The sequence below is a fragment of the Tachypleus tridentatus genome, chromosome 13, assembly GCF_004210375.1.
Source record: "Tachypleus tridentatus isolate NWPU-2018 chromosome 13, ASM421037v1, whole genome shotgun sequence".
Classification (NCBI taxonomy): domain Eukaryota; kingdom Metazoa; phylum Arthropoda; class Merostomata; order Xiphosura; family Limulidae; genus Tachypleus; species Tachypleus tridentatus.
The window spans coordinates 186694118-186700575 of NC_134837.1; positions in this window are offsets into that span (position 1 = coordinate 186694118).

Below are 6458 nucleotides of genomic sequence, written 5' to 3' on the forward strand. Positions count from 1 at the left end.
CCTAGTTCTTACACGTGCACAATTGTATATGGCATAACTCTTGCACGTGTGTATCTGTATATAACCTAACTCTTACACGTATTTTATCTATCTCTTGCACGTGTGTAACTGTATATAGCCTAACTCTTACACATGCACAACTGTACACAATCATCTATTTTATATCTGTAATAACGTGATTTCTAATCAACATATCACTTTGGTATTTCTATGTTAGACGATTACATTCAAAAGAGACAGTTTACACGTTTCTTTTGTTTAAAATCTAACTTCCATACCATCACTTACTTTATACTTGACGTTTGAAGTCAATGACACTATATGGAATGATTGTGTTTTTTGTGAAATACCTCCTATCAATGCAAATATATATTATATGAAACGTCACAATCCCAGAATTAAAGTAGCTTATAAGAATTTTATTATTACAAAACTTTTTCAACACAGACATATATACATTGTTAATTTTCTATTTAACTAAAAATTTATTTTCTAATTTAGTAAAATATGTTATTTCTTGGTTTTCACATAATCCACTCACTGAATATTGTTATAGAGGCTCCATCTGGTGACTAAGATCTAAGTCAAAGTTTTTTTAATATGCGTCAATAACCTGGTACTAAAACGATGAATAAAACTGTCTATTCCTTTGTGAAACACTAATATACAAACGTGCGTAAATATATATACTTTGGTTTACCTTGGTTCATTTCGAGTTATGTGACCCATTTCTACAAGGACAACTAGGCTACAGTGAGGGCCAGACAGCGTGGCGACCGTTTCCGCATAAAGGTTATGAACACAGAAATAAATATGCGGTTAAGATTTAAACAAAAATACATGTTGTTCACATCTTGAGACGTATGAGACCTAACTTTTTTAAACGCTGACACAGACGAACTTCAGAAAACGTGGCTTTACAGTTTTCCTGCCGCCGTCTATGATTTAATTGCATCGGTATAGCAAATTTGTAAGCCTAATGCTGTAATCTGGTGTATATTTCCAAGACGTTCACGTCTGTTGTAAAAAAGTCCATGTGTAATAAGTTGCTAACTGTCGTACGTTGCCTCTGCTTCTCGCCATAGAGGGCTAACTAAGGCCAGGTTAGGGCCCCACGTGGAGACGTACATTTCTTCAGTTTAGGCCTACATTTCGTACGGCTATTAATAAAACAAACAAGTACCGTTTGCGTCAAGTTGTGCGGTTCGGTCAGTGCCTTCCATAAATGCGCGAGCTAAGGCTCACACTAAATCCCCCTAGAGGCAAGAAGACGAGTTGAAAAAAAAACAAAGTGTTTCGGCACAAATATTCCCAATACAAATACATAATCAAAATTTAACAAGACAAGTTTTGTATTCGCTTTCACTCAGTTTTTATTACAAAATGACGTAACACACTCCTCTTCACAATAGAGGGAAAAACAAGTAATAACTATTAAGAATTAATGAAAAATTTTGTCTAAAATCCGCTATTTAGTAGTCAAGTAAAGAGGAACATTAAATTACCTTTGAATCGATCTGGGAAGTTGTTAAGATATTTCCTCCAAATTCCCATAATAAAGATAAAATATAAAGAAACTTTCCGAGAACCAGGCGAAACACAAAAGCATTATGCATAAAAAACAACAACAATATAGAAAGATATAATGTAAATTAATAACAAGAGGTGTCTGTGGAACACATGTTAAACTTCTGCCTTCAATCTGAACAGATACTAACCTAAACACAGTCGAACTAGAGAATATAAAAATGGCGAAAATTACTACAAAATAGAAAGGTACCGTAAAAATTTGCCCAAAACAACTTTCTCTTAACTTGAATATGGTTTAATATAATTAGTTATTTTATCACTCTGTGTATAGGTGGTTAAGACATTCGAATCGTAATCTGAGGGTCGCGGGTTCGAACCACCGTCACACCAAACATGCTTGCCTTTTCAGCCGTGGGAGCGTTATAATGTGATGGTAAATCCCACTATTCGTTGGTAAAAGAGTACCCCAAGAGTTGACGGTGGGTGGTGGTAACTAGCTGTCTTCCCTCCAGTCTTACACTGCTAAATTAGGGACGGCTAGTGCAGATAGCCCTCGAGTAGTTTTGCGCGACATTCAAGCCAAACTGTGTATAACTAAAGATTATACGCATACATCAATCAATTTTTCTAGCTACTTACTGCTTAAGAAATGCTAAATATATAATTTAAAACATTTTATTAGAATCATTAACTTCACAGATAAAAACATACGTGTTGTGGTTATATATCAAAATAACTGTTCATTTCTTGAGAAACCTAAATATAACACTAATGCGTTTTTCCCACATTGCTTCTGGCTAGTGCTGCCATCTGTTATTGTATTGGATTATTACCAACATTTATTTCTAAGCGTAAAATATAAAAGTTAACTTTTAACCGTAATCCAGTTAAACCACAGATAATACATAGTTCTGAATATCATCCATGGGTATTCCAAGAATAATGGGATACCTATACCAGCCGTCCTGAGATATAGTTTCCCTATTTCCACTCACAAGATAGTGAGTGGGTCTAAAGGTAGTACGCGTGCTCAGTACGACGTGTGTATAAGTGTTTAGGTAGCCCCTTCTCTTAAGAAAGTCAAAACGTTGCTCTCTGCTTTATTAGTAAAAGTGTCATACCATACCAGATAGCCTAGTTGCTTTACGCCATAAAACTCCAAACCAACCAACCAATCTTTAACCCGTTTACACTCTCGTCCCTAAAACGTGTGCCTGGCAATGGTCAGTTGAAAAACTCTCTCTTTTTAACCTGAAGTTGGCCTAAAAAGGTCGAAACGTTGTTCTTTGCTTTACTATTAAAAGTGCTAATACCCATACCAGCTGTCCTGAGATACAGTTTTACTTCAAGTGGGTTTCTCGTCACGAAGGAGTACAAGTAACTTCCCGGGCGCTTTTAGGCAGGAATACTATCAGTACAGGCTATCCCGATTCTCCACGCTATCTTTAATCCAAAACTGTGGAGGATTTGACTGACAAAAGAGCGAAGTTACACACACATCACGTGAATTAACAGAGGCTGTAAGTAACAACGTTACAAACACACAACGTGAATTAATAAAGGCTGTAAGTAATAACGTAACAAGCATTATAAACTGTGAAACTTACCACCAGGAGGCTGCTTCTTCACTGATCTATTGTGTTTCAAAACTTAATAGGATATTCGAAATACAATTGTGGTTTCTATTACCTACATAGAGTTTAAGTATATAAAGGATTCCTCACAACTGGACTTGTATCTTAATGATTTTAATCAGTGATAAGAATGTAATTATTTTATGTTTTCTATCATTCCTCCAGTAAACTATTCATGGTATAACTTTGGGTTGTGTTATCGTTATTTTAAGTTTTCAGGATGTAACTGTGGGTTGTGTTATCGTTATTATATGTTTTCATGATATAACTGTGGGTTGTGTTATCGTTATTATATGTTTTCATGATATAACTGTGGGTTGTGTTATCGTTATTATATGTTTTCATAATATAACTGTGGGTTGTGTTATTGTTATTAGAAGTATTCAGGATGTAATTGTGGGTTGTGTTATCGTTATTACATGTTTTCAGGATGTAACTATAGAAACACATTCACCGTCCAGTTTACTTGACATCGCGTACGTTACCAACGAGAGAAACACGTTCACCGTCCAGTTTACTGAACTTCACATACGTTACCAATGATATAAACACGTTCACCGTCCAGTTTACTTGACTTCACGTACGTGGGCCAGAATGGAATTGAATACAAGAAAACAGGTCGTCAACTAAAGCGTATGTAATGTATCATTTTATTATAAACTGTGTTTTACCATCTTTACTTAATTTATTCTCCCCAGTATTAAAATTATTAAAACCTTCCATAAATCCAGTTTCTTTCTCTCTATTTTTATAAAAGTTAAAACTTCTCTAGGCTCTGTTGTTTCTCCCTTGTTTCCAAATGATTAAAGCCTTCTACAGATTCGTATTTCTTTTTCCCTAATTTGAAATGACTAAAATCTTCCATATATCCAGTTTTCAACCATTACGACCTTACAAAGTTCCAGTTTCTATCTCTCTAGTTTTAGAATGACTAAAATATGCAATAGATCCAGACCTAAAATAATTAGTGTGACAGTATGGTTTGATATGTACGCATTTCACAGTGAATAAATTTTTAAGTCTAACTATACAAACTTAACGAATTGTAATCAATAAATTGAATGTTTGTTCACATAAGTAGCTTTCTTTATATGAATCACAAATTGCAATTTAGAAAAGAATGTACAAATTTAATATTTTTTTTCAATTCCATACCTAACTGGAAAAAAAAAAAAAACCTATGTTATGTACTTGTCCGACATCCTCCCGCCCCCCGATTTTCAAGTCTATGTACGCATAGCTTCAGAAGATGGCCCGGCATGGCCAAGCGTGTTAAGGCGTGCGACTCGTAATCTGAGGGTCGCGGGTTCGCATCCCCGTCGCGCCAAACATGCTCGCCCTTTCAGCCGTGGGGGCGTTATAATGTTACGATCAATCCCACTATTCGTTGGTAAAAGAGTAGCCCAAGAGTTGGCGGTTGGTGGTGATGACTAGCTGCCTTCCCTCTAGTCTTACACTGCTAAATTAGGGACAGCTAGCACAGATAGCCCTCGAGTAGCTTTGTGCGAAATTTAAATAAAACAAACAAACAAAGCTTCAGAAGAAAAATCTATCTCTTCAGAACTGTTGTTTTACGTACATGAGGTTATAAGGTTTATAAATAATTAAATTTCAGTTCTTACATGTCCAGCTGTGGAGATAACTTACGTCCGCTTGTTTACCGGAATCGAGTTTCTCAGGATATCTTAATCACTTCTAAAATAAAACCATTATCAAAAAATAACTAACAACGTTTATCATGAAATTCAGTGATTTGTCACACAATACAGTGTTTGTACCACCTACGTACCAGTCTCTTTTTTTCTTTCTTATCTTCCAAAACCTTAACGATTTGATCGATCGAACGTGACTGCCTGATACATGATGAACGGATATTCTTTTCGAAGGAATTTTCTTCTCTCGAGAGGACAGCAGAGTGTTCGTTTCTACCCAACAATAGTTACGCGGATACATTTTTCTTTTTCTTTTTTTGTTCTTTTAAGATGAAGAAAATGAACCAAAGTTAAACATTGTAAAATTCATAACTCATCTCGTTGTGGTTTACTTTAAGAAGTTCACCTTTGTTTAATCTTCCAATAAACTTGCTGCTGTCATAATATACTTTACAATCTTTACATAACGAAATTCGGTGTAACTGTTATAAAGTCTCTCATCACGCACACTAACTACAACCATTTCGAATTTAACGTCATTTTATGTTTGAAGTCTTTCTCTCAACAAAGACCTCTCCATTTTCTCGACTAAAGTTCTAGTTGGGCGTGCAAATATAACTAAATCTATTTTTATTAGTTCTTTTTTTAATGACGAATATTGTTTCTATAACCATTCTGAATGTTTCCTGCTATTACCTTTAGGCCTCATTACCATTTATATTTATGCTAAATTTATATTCGTTTCATTCAAGTAACGACCTAGCTGTAATATGAACGTCTTACCTGAACAGTGCTTAGTTCTGAAGGTTCAAACATAAATATGGAAGTTCCTACAACCGTCACGATGGCTAATCTCAATTTTCTATGTATTTATAACAAATTTCAGGATTCATATGTCACATTAATTTAGCTCGTTTAGAGACAGACGAAACGCAACCTTAGACATGAGACATCTGGCGATGTAAAACTGTGTTCGTTGTTTGGTCTACAGAAATGTCCTCAATTAACATTTTTTTGTTTCCCGATAAACTACATGTTCTCGTGATTTTTTAAACGCTGTGCGATAAACATTAAAATCAGATGCATTATGTATATATGACAAGTTTTATATCTGGAAAAAACAAGTACAATCTGATACGACATTTTTTCAATACTCTGTGCAAGCGCTGTCACTTATATAGCTTACGGAATATAATGGTTATATTCATTTAAGTTCAAAATACGCTGATTTATAAGATATGATAAGCTCGACTCGGTTTAAAATACGTTGGTTTATACGGTACGGTAAACCCTTCTTGAGTAATTCCAATGCCATCTCAGACTCAATATTGTGGCATCGCCAGCCACAATTTTGAACTGATGACCAGCTGTTTAGGTCAACAATAACTCCTACACTGTTATCATACAATTAGTGAAACTGACTCACTCAGTCCTAAAAGTTAAAAGAATTGCGAGATCGAACCTTAGACCTTCCGATCTGTACTTCACGATCTACCTCTTAAAATATATATCATTCTACTGAACTCGTAGTATCGTCGTGTTTGAGTAACTTAAGGACTGTAGAAAGTTTCTTTTTGCTATGCCTTCGGTTATTTAATGGACTTGAAAGTGGCGGTCTACCAACTAGACAGCTGGGTGTGTA